This window comes from Hordeum vulgare, chromosome 6H, assembly GCF_904849725.1.
Source record: "Hordeum vulgare subsp. vulgare chromosome 6H, MorexV3_pseudomolecules_assembly, whole genome shotgun sequence".
NCBI classification, from domain to species: Eukaryota; Viridiplantae; Streptophyta; class Magnoliopsida; order Poales; family Poaceae; genus Hordeum; species Hordeum vulgare.
In genome coordinates, this window is record NC_058523.1 from 40067097 (window position 1) to 40079173 (window position 12077).

A 12077-nucleotide genomic window follows, 5' to 3' on the forward strand; every position below is an offset into this window, starting at 1 on the left:
TCAACTCTCACGCAATACATGAGCGTGAGCCATGGTTATAGCACTATAAATGGTGTGGAATGTAGTGGAGGTTGCAAGACAAAAAGGAGAAGATAGTCACATTAACTAGGCATATCAATGAGCTATGGAGATGCTCATCAATGGATATCAATATGAATGAGTAGGGATTGCCATACAAATGATGCACTAGAGCTACGAGTATGTGAAAGCTCTTAAAGAAAACTAGTGGGTGTGCATCCAACTTGCTTGCTCACGAAGACCTAAGGCAATTTTGAGGAAGCCTATCATTGGAATATACAATCCAAGTTATATAATGAAAATTTCCCACTAGCTATATGGTGGTGACAAAACGAGAGACTCTCAATCATGAAGATCATGGTGCTTAATATGCACAAGTGTGGAAAAAGTGGTAGCATTGTCCCTTCTCTCTTTTTCTCTCATTTTTTTTATCTTGGTGGGCTCTTTGGCCTCTTTTTTTTGGTGGGCTTCTTTGGCCTCTTTTATTTCCTCACATGGGACAATGCTCCATTAATGATGATCATCACACTTTCAACTCAAAACTTAGAGTAACGATGACTCTATATGGAATGCCTTCGGTAGTGTACCGTGGCAATGATATAGCATGGCATAGACATCAATGGAAACATCATGCTAGCTATCTTACGATCATGCAAAGGCAAAGTAGACGTGGTGGCACATGTCATGGTGGTAGTTGCATGGCAATATATCTCGGAATGACTTTGAAAAAGCCATAGTAGGTAGGTATGGTGGCTGTTTTGAGGGAGGCTAATGGTGGGTTTTGTGCACCGACGAAAGTTGCACGGCACTAAGAAGATAGTGATGGTGGAAGGTGAAAGTGCATCTAAACCATGGACTCAACATTAGTCATGAAGAACTCATATACTTGTTGCAAAAGTTTTATTAGTAATCGAAACAAAGCATTCAACGCATACTCCTAGGGGAAGGGTTGGTAGGTATAAACCATCGCACGATCCCGACCGCCACGCAAAGGATGACAATCAATATACTAATCATGCTCAGATTTCATCACATAGCGGTTCACCATACGTGCATGCTACGGGAATCACTAACTTAAACACAAGTATTTCTAGATTCACAACACCTTACTAGCATGACTTCAATATTACCATAACCACAACTCAAAACTAATTGAGATGAATCAAACTTCTCTAACTATTCAATGCACATGAAGGTGGAAGTTTTCGTATCCCTTTGGATAACTACCCCTTTTGAAACTACTTTCAAAGCATAGATCAACTACCAAGCCACGCACCGATGTGATCTAAAAGATATAAGTGAAGCACATAGAGCAAAAGTATCTAGCTCAAAAGATATAAGTGAAGCACATGTGAGCTGAATTGTCTACCAAAGGATATAAGTGAAGCTCGACAAAATCACGGTGTGTGCATGTCTCTCTCTCTAGGTGTGCAGCAAGGATGATTGTGACACAACAAGAATAAAAGACTCCTACAATACAAGACGCTCCAAGCAAAAACACATAACATGTGGTGAATAAAAATATAGCCCCAAGTAACGTTACCGATGGATTGAAGACGAGAGAGGGGATGCCTTCCCATGGCATCCCCAAGCTTAGGCTTTTACGGCATCCTTGAATCTCTTGGGGTGACTTGGGCATCCCCAAGCTTGAGCTCTTGCCACTCTTTATCTATTTGTCCATAAGAACTTCACCCAAAACTTGAAAACTTCACAACACGAAACTTAAACAGAACTCGTGATAACATTAGTACAAGAAAGCAAACCACCACTTCCTTAGGTACTGTAGCAAACTGAAATTCTACTTGTGCTGATGTTGGGTTACTGTACTTTCAATCTTCCATGGCTAATACCCCCCGATACTATCCATAGTTTCATCAAAATAAGCAACCAACACAACAAAAACAGAATATGTTAACAGCAGACCAGTCTGTAGCAATCTGTATATTTCGTATACCTCTGGTACTTCAAAAATCCTGAAAAATTACGACAGTCTGAAGAATTTTCGTAGTGATCAGCAGAAAAAAGAATCAACTCAAAGCTCTTACAAAACAAAAATGAAAATTATTTTCGTGAGCAGAAATTTTCTGTCTTTTCCAGCATGACCAAACGATCATCCCCAAGACTAATCATAACGGTTTTGCTTGGCACAAACGCAAAAAGAAACAGAAAAAACACAATCATAACAGAATTATGAAAGTGTGTAAAACACGAAACAGAAAGAAAAAGGATAGATTCGTTGGGTTGCCTCCCAACAAGCGCTTTTGTTTAACGCCCTTAGCTAGGCATTCAATGGTGCTCTCACAAAAGACAAGAATTGAAGCACAAAGAGAGCATCCTAAAGCATGTGAAAATCACATCTAAGTCTAACATACTTCCTATGCATAGGCATTTTATAGGAAAACAAATTTTCAAGACAACCAATAGCTGTCATATGCAAGGAAGAAGAAAGAGACAAGAGGAATCTCAACATCACGAGAGGTGATTTGGTAATATGAAAGTTTCTACCAAAATATTTTCCTCTCTCATAGCAATTACATGTGGGATCATATTCAAATTCAACAATATAGCTATCCCATATGATATTCTTTTCATGATCCACATGCATGCAAAGTTGACGCTCTTCAAAAATAGTGGGATTATCATCAAATAAAGTCATGACTTCTCCAACCCCACTTTTAGTATTGTTGCAAATATCATATTCATCATGAGGTTTGAACAAATTTTCAAGATCATAAGAAAGATCATCATCCCAATCATGATTATTGCAATAAGTAGTGGTCATAGCAAAACTAGCATCCCCAAGCTTAGGGTTTGCATATTTTTAGCATGATTGTCACTAATAGGATTTATAGTGAAATCATTGCAATCATGCTTTTCATCCAAGGAGCCCTCGTGAATCACTTCATGAATTTCTGCCTCACAATTTTCAGATTCACGCATCTTACGCAAAACTCCAATGAAATAGTCAATTGCCCTCAACTCACTAGCAATTTGTTCCACACGAGTGGGTCTCTTAAAGAGACTAGCTAGTGGATGAGGATCCATATCAATAGATTTTCAGCAAGCGAAGATGCAAGCATATTGAAGGCACATGGCACACAAGCGAACACAAAGCAAGCGAGAGTAAAGGCAACCGAAAGAGGCAAACGAAAAAGGCAAAGGAGAAAGGCAAATGTGAAGTGGGGGAGAGGAAAACGAGAGGCAACTGGCAACAAAAGTAAATGCAAGAGATGAGTTTGTGAGACCTACTTGGATAGATCTTGATTTCTCCTCCCCGAAAACGGCGCCACAAATACTTCTGCTACTGCAACAAAAGACCTTCCAACGGCGCCAGAAATAGGAGTGTTGCTTGATACTCCTCAGCAACGGCACCAGGAATCCTTCAGCTGCGGCTACGCCTTAAGGGACTTCCTAGGAAAGTATGCAAAGGATTTCCCCTGTGGCCTTGGAGCCTTGCGTTGGTGTTCCCTTGAAGCGGAAAGGGTGATGTAGCGTAGCGGTGGTAAGTACTTCCCTCAGTTTGAGAACCAAGGTATCAATCCAGTGGAGGAGTATCTCAAGAACCTGCACAAACACAAAAACTTGCTCCCAACGCTATGAAGGCGTTGTCAATCCATTATAGATTGTTTGTCAAGTGAGAACTGAAAGCAACAAAGTAACAAAGCAAAGTAAAAGCAGAGGTGTAAACGATGGATGTGAATAGACCCGGGGGCCGTAGTGTTTACTAGTGGCTTCTCTCATGAAAGCAAGTAGACGATGGGTGAACAAATTACTATCGAGCAATTGATAGAACCATGCGAAGTCGTGACGATATCTATGCAATGATTGTTTCTATAGGCACCACGTCCGAAACAAGTAGACCGATACTTTCTGCATCTACTACTGTTACTCCACACGTCGACCGCTATCCAGCATGCATCTAGTGTATTAAGTCCATAAGAACAGAGTAACGCCTTAAGCAAGATGACATGATGTAGAGGGATAATCTCAAACCAATGATAAAAAACCCCATCTTTTTACCCTTGATGGCAACTACTTGATGTGTGCCTTGCTGCCCCTACTGTCACTGGGATAGGTCACTACATGGTAGAACCCAAAACTAAGCACTTCTCCCATTGCAAGAATCATAGATCTAGTTGGCCAAACAAAACCCAAGACTCAGAGAGACTTACAAGGATATCAAATCATGCATATAAGAAATCAGCAAAGACTCAAATATATATCATAGATAATCTGATCACAAATCCACAATTCATCGGATCTCGACAAACACACCGCCAAAGAAGATTACATCGGATAGATCTCCATGAAGATCATGAACTTTGTATTGAAGATCCAAGAGAGAGAAGAAGCCATCTAGCTACTAACTACGGACCCGTAGGTCTGAAGTGAACTACTCACGAGTCATTGGAGGGGCGATGATGATGATGATGAAGCCCTCCAACTCCAAAGTCCCCTCCGGCAGGGTGCCGGGAAGGGTCTCCAGATGAGATCTCGCGGAAACGGAAGCTTGCGGCGGCGGAAAAGTATTTTTGAGGCTCCCCTGATTTTTTGCGGAATATTTGAGAATTTATAGGACAAAAACCTAGGTCAGGGGCGTCCAGGGTCTTCTTCCGTTCGGGAAAAAATCATTTCGGGGTTTTTATTCCGTTTGGACTCCGTTCCAAAATCAGATCTGAAAAGAGTCAAAAACACGGAAAAAACAGGAATTGGCACTTGGCACTGAATCAATAAGTTAGTCCCAAAAAAGATATAAAAGGTACATAAAACATCCAAAGAAGACAAGATAACAGCGTGAAAGCATAAAAAATTATAGATACGTTTGAGACGTATCACCACCCAATCCAAAGGATCTATGTCTTCACCCAAATCCACTTAAAGGATGGAGAGAACACGGCAACGCCTTCATGAAGTGAACGATGCCAATGGACATCGTCGCCATCGGTCTGACCACGGCCAGACAAGGAATGACTTTCGGCATGAATTATCTGCCTCCGAAATGTGGTGCCACTATTCGCAACGTCATAATCTGCAAGTGCACAGGGTTTAGTTGTAGCCTTTCGAAGTAAGAGTATCGATCCCACAGGGAAAACAGGAACCAGAGTTTTGCCTCTTGTACAGAATTATGTAACTTTGTGCCTACGGATAATTATAGACTTAAAGCAGAGTGAGTGCATCTTCAAATAAGGATTGGGTGAAATAGTAATGTGTAAGTAAACAACATAAAATTAAATGAAATACAAGAATTGAAGTGACTAAGAAACAACAAAATAAATAGGCGTTCTTAGGCAATATAGAATCCCCATTGGTATGTTTCTAGTACTACTATGGATTAGCATAGCATAGGTCAGATACTTGAGCCACTGGCGACGATTATGCTGGGCACACCCGGGTACAGAACACGTTCTACTTGTGGTAGACTTCATGCCATGCATGCCACCATCATAGTCTCCCCCCGTGGGTTACAACTAATGATAATTAAGGGTTTCCCCATGGACGCGGCCTCACTAAGGGTTCTCCATAAATCCCCGGTTACTTGTAAATGTTAGGAGCCGTAGGCTTTTACTGTCACTTCGAATTACCTCCACAACCTAGATCTATGCAAATACAATGATATACTTTGTGGCTAACAATGGCACAAATGTTGGGTGGGGCCCCTTCACAACAGTCACGAAGTTATTAAACTAAGCATTCAACAAAGGATCTATCCATAATAAACGTTTCAGATCCTACACATACCAAGGTTCATCCATATCCCGGGAACTAGGGTCTACTCACTCATGGGAATGACAAACATCATGATAACGGTAATGCGGTACATGGATGGATGATTCAAATTATACATCGACAAATACACTAGGATTCTTGATGTTATAGATGATAAGGATGTGGATGATGATGACGAAGATGGTGGTGGTGAATATGGTGATGATTGATATGTCTCCAACGTATCTACAATTTTTGATTGTTCCATGTTGTTATATTATCAACCTTGGATGCTTTATATGCATTTATATGTTGTTTAATATCATTTTTAAGAACTAACCTATTAACCCAGTGCCTAGTGTCAGTTGTTGATTTATGCGTGTTTTTGGATTTTCATGGAATCGGTACCAAATGAAGTATAAATGCAACAAAAAAACTTGATGATTATTTTTGGACAAAAACAACACCTGAAAGCTTCGGAGGGAGACAAGAGGCCACATGAGGCACCCCCAAGCCAATAGGGCACTGATAACCCACAAGTGTAGGAGATCGTTTGTAGCCTTTTTCGATAAGTAAGAGTGTCGAACCCAATGAGGAGCTAAAGGTACAATTAATATTCTCTCAAGTTCTATAGACAACCCATACAACTCTATACGCGCAAACACTTACTTTACCTAGAACAAGTATGAAACAATTATGCGTAAAAATAAAGAGCAAGTAAATAAAAGTTAGGGGATGTTTAGTAGAAAGCTTCTTGTGTAATGCAAGAGAAAGATTGTCCATAGACAATTGAATATAACATGATAGATACTTATTATGTGCAATGAGGGAGAGGCATATGCTAACCCACTTTCCGTACTTGGAACATATGCACTTATGATTGAACCTCTAGCAACCATCCGTAACTACTATAAATCATTAAGGTAAACCCCAACCATAGCATTAAACATCAAGTCCTCTTTACTCCCATACACGCACAACTCCCTTACTCGGGTGTAAGTTTCTGTCACTCTCACCACCCACTATAAGTGAATCATGAACATATTGAAAACCCTCCAACGTGTATCCTTCGCGTGTGCGCCTCACGGAAGGCACCTTAGGACAGCACCATATCAACACACAACTCATATCAATAACATCATATCACAATTAACCCGCGGGACCAAAAGGATCTACTCAAACATCATAGGATAGCCACATATCATTGGGAAATAGTATGTAGTGTTGAGCATCATGTTTAAGTAGAGACTTACAATGGGAAAAAGCGGTGTTACACCGCTGCATAGAGGGTGAGAGAGTTGGTGTTGATGGCGGCAAGATTGTTGATGTAGAATACCATCACCCTCCTTGCCCCGACGGCACTTCAGTGCCATCGGGAGAGATGGGGAGAGAGCCCCATCCTTCTTCCTCTTCCTTGGCCTCCCTCCTAAATGGGAGGAGAGTTCCCCCTCTGGTCCATGGCCTCCATGGCGGCAGAGGGGCAGGAGCCCCCCCTGAGATTGGATCTCCCTCTCTTTATCTTCTGTTTTGCGTTCCGTTTTCTTGCCCTACACCGTTTCTTAAATCCACAAAGTCCGTCAATCCGATCGGGCTGAAATTTTGAGGGGATTTTCATCCATAAATTAGCTTTCTTGCGCTCGAAGGAGAGCCCCAACCGACTTAAGAGGTGGCTAGTAGGCACCACCCCGCACCAGGGATATGGGTCGCGCCCTTGTACCTAGTGGAGGCCGTGGGCCTCGGTTTGCATTGATTCCACCTCCCAAAAATCACATATACTCCAAAACAATTCTGTGTAAAAAATATAGCGTTTGGACTTCGTTTGATATGGATATTGGGTGAAACAAAAAACATGCAACAAATAAGAACTGACACTTGGCATTGGATCAATATGTTGGTCCAATAAATCATATAAAATATTGCAAAATATGTGCAATTTGTATGATATTGACATGGACAATCAAAAACTATAGATACGACAGAGACGTATCAGTATCCCCAAGCTTAATTCTTGCTCTTCCTCGAGCAGGAAAATGATAAAAAGTATAATTCTTGATGTGGAATGCTACCTAGCATAATCTTGATCATATATCTAATCATGGCATGAATATTAAGACACGGGTGATTCAAAGCAATAGTCTATAATTTAATAAAAAAGACATCCATACTCATGTTTACTAGCAAGCAATCATCTCCTTTCAAAATAACAATGCTTGAAGAATGATATCCCTACAAAATCATATAGCCTGTCATGCTTGGTCTTCCTAGCATGAGGTATAAATCATGAGCTCCCCCGTGTCAAACCAAGCAATTGGATCGTACTTTTTAATGCGCTTCAGCTTTTTATTACTAAGTCAATACATGAGCATGAACCATGGATATAGCATAAAGGTGGAATAGAATATGGTGGTAGGTATCAAAGGGGTAAAAGTGAAGAAGAAAGTCTCGCATCAACTCAGTGTATCAACGGGCTATGGAGATGCCCATCAATAGATATCAATGCGAGGAGTGGGGATTGCCATGCAACAGATGCACTAAGAGCTATAAGTGTATGAAAGCTCAACATGAAAACTAAGTAGGTGTGCATCAAACTCTATAATGAAAAATTCCCACTAGAATATGAAAGTGAAAACATAGGAGACTCTTGCTACTTCTCAAATAACCGCGCCAGAAATTGACACGTTGACGGAGACTTGCTTGCGTTGGTTTTTCCCTTGAATAGGAAAGGGTGATGCAGCACAGGAGCAGTAAGTATTTCCCTCAGTTTGAGAACCAAGGTATCAATCCAATAGGAGAATCTCGTCAAGTCTAGAGTACTTGCGCAAACACAAAAGAGCTTACACCCAACGCTATAAAGGGGTTGTCAATCCCTTCAAGATTGATTGCAAAGTGAGATCTGAAGGCGGAAAGTGCAACGAAATAAAAGAGTAGGGCTGAAAATATGGTGTGAAGTAGACCCGGGGGCCATAGTGTTCACTAGAGACTTCTCTCAAAATAGCAAATATTACGGTGGGTGAACAAATTACTGTCGAGCAATTGATAGAACCACGCAAAGTCATGACGATATCTAAGGCAATGATCATACATATAGGCATCATGTCTGAGACAAGTAGACCGATACTTTCTGCATCTACTACTATTACTCCACACATCGACCTCTATCCAGCATGCATCTAGTGTATTGAGTTCATGTTGAACAGAGTAACGCCTTAAGCAAGATGACATGATGTAGAGGGATAAACTCAAACCAATGATGAAAACCCCATATTTTTACCCTTGATGGCAACAACACGATGCGTGCCTCGCTACCCCTTGTGTCACTAGGTGAGGTCACCACACGGTATGAACCCAAAACCAAGCACTTCTCCCATTGCAAGAATCATAGATCAAGTTGGCCAAACAAAACCCACAACTCAAAGAGAATTACAAGGATATGAAATCATGCATATAAGAGATCAGAAGAAACTCAAATAAGATTCATAGATAATATGATCATAAATCCACAATTCATCGGATCTCGACAAACACACCGCAAAAGAAGATTACATCGGATAGATCTCCATGAAGATCATGGAGAACTTTGTATTGAAGATCCAAGAGAGAGAAGAAGCCATCTAGCTACTAGCTATGGACCCGTAGGTCTATGGTGAACTACTCACGCATCATCGGAGAGGTCATGGTGTTGATGAAGAAGCCCTACGTATCCGAATCCCCCTCCAGGAGGGCACCAGAACGTGCCCCATATGGGATCTTGCGGAGACAGAAGCTTGCGGCGGCGGAAAAGTACTTTCGATGATCTCCTGATTTTTTCTGAAATTTTTGGGAATATATAGGCGAAAGACCTAGGGCAGAGGAGGCCAAGGGGGGCACAAGCCTAGGAGCCCCCCCCCCCCCCCCGGCCGCGGCTAGGGGGCTTGTGGGGTCCCTGGTGGCCCCCTGCCTTGGTTCTCAAGTTCCCCGATCATCTTCTATTTCGGAAAAAATCTTTTTGGAAGTTTCGTTCCGTTTGGACTCCGTTTAAAATCCTCCTCTGAAAAGGGTCAAAAACACGGAAAAAATAGGAACTGGCACTTGGCACTGAGTTAATAAGTTAGTCCCAAAAAAGATATAAAAGGCATACAAAACATCCAAAGTTTGACAAGATAATAGCATGAAACCATCAAAAATTATAGATACGTTGGAGACGTATCAAGCATCCCCAAGCTTAACTCCTGCTCGTCCTCGAGTAGGGAAGTGATAAAGACTGAATTTTTGATGTGGAATGCTACCTAGCATAGTTGTACTTTGTAACTTCTTTCATGTGACATGAATGTTCAGATTCGTAAGATTCAAAACAATAGTTTTCTATTGACATGAAAACAATAATACTTCAAGCAAACTAGCAAGGTTATCATGAACTTTCAAAATAACAAGGCCAAGGAAAGTTATCCCTACAAAATCATATAGCCTGGCTATGCTCCATCATCCTCACACAACTAATGTAAATCATGTACAACCCCGGTATTGGCTAAGTAATTGTTTTCGCACTCTTACTTTCTCAAAATTTTTATAACTATCACGCAATACATGAGCGTGAGCCATGGATATAGCACTGTAGGTGGAATAGAGTGTGGTGGTGATTGTGAGACAAAAAAGAAGGAGATGGTCACATTGACTCGGCGTATCAAAGGGCTATGGAGATGCCCATTAATAGGTATCAATAAGAATGGGTAGGGATTGCCATACAAAGGATGCACTAGAGCTAAAAGTATGTGAAAGCTCAAAAGGAGAACTAGTGGGTGTGCATCCAACTTGCTTGCTCACGAAGACCTAGGGTAATTTGAGGAAGCCCGTCATTGGAATATACAAGCCAAGTTATATAATAAAGATTCCCACTAGCATATGGTGGTGACGAAACGAGAGGCTCTCAATCATGAAGAACATGGTGCTATTATGAAGCACAAGTGTGGAAAAAGATAGTACCATCGTCCCTTCTCTCTTTTTCTCTCTCTTTTTTTATTTGGGCTCTTGGGCCTCTATTTTGGGGCTCTTTTTTATTTCCTCACATGGGACAATGCTCTAATAGTGATGATCATCACACTTTTATTTACTCACAGCTCAAACCTCAGAACGATGATGACTCTATAGAAAATGCCTTCGGCAGTGTACCGGGATGTGCAACGATCTAGCTTGGCGTATGACGTTGAAACATCTCGCTAGCTATCTTACGATCATGCAATGGCAATATGAGAGTGACGGCACAAGTCATGAGATAGAACGGTGGGAGTTGCATGGCAATATATCTCGGAATGGCTATGAAAATGCCATAGTAGGTAGGTATGGTGGCTGTTTTGAGGAAGGCATATGGTGGGTTTGTGTAACGGCGAAAGTTGCGCGGTACTCAAGAGGCTAGCAATGGTGGAAGGTGAAAGTGCATCTATACCATGGACTCACATTAGTCATGAAGAACTCACATACTTGTTGCGAAAGTTTTAATTAGTAATCGAAACAAAGTGCTAAATGCATACTCCTAGGGGAATGGTTGGTAGGTGTTAACCATCGCGCGATCCCGACCTCAACACAAAGGATAACAATCAATAGGTCAATTATGCTCCGACTTCCTAACATAGTGGTTCACCATACGTGCATGCTACGGGAATCACTAACTTCAACACAAGTATTTCTAGGTTCACAACAACCTACTAACATAACTCTTAATATTACCAAATCCACGTCTCAAAACTAATTGAGAGTAATCAAAACTTTTCTTTCTACTCAATGCACATGAAGATGGAGGTTTTTGTATCCTCTTTGCGTATGTATCACCTTTGGGACTACTTTCATAGCACAAGCCAACTACCAAGTCATGCACCGCTGTGCTCTAAAATATCTAAGTGAAGCACATAGAGCAAAATTATCTAGCTCAAAAGATATAAGTGAAGCACGATGAGCATTCTAGCAAAATCACGATGAGTGCATGTGTCTCTCAAAAGGTGTGCAGCAAGGATGATTGTGACACAACAAAAAGAAAAGACTCCTGCGATACATGACGCTCCAAGCAAAACACATATCATGTGGTGAATAAAAATATAGCTCCAAGTAATGTTACCGATGGATTGAAGACGAAAGAGGGGATGCCTTCCCGGGGTCCCCAAGCTTAGGCTTTTTGGTGTCCTTGAATTTGGCTTGGGATGCCTTGGGCATCCCCAAGCTTGATCTCTTTCCACTCCTTATCTCTTTGTCCATGAGAACATCACCCAAAACTTGAAAACTTCACAACACAAAACTAAAACAGAAACTTGTGATAACATTAGCACAAGAAAACAAACTACCACCTCTTTAGGTACTGTAGAAATCTTGATTTCTATTTATATTGG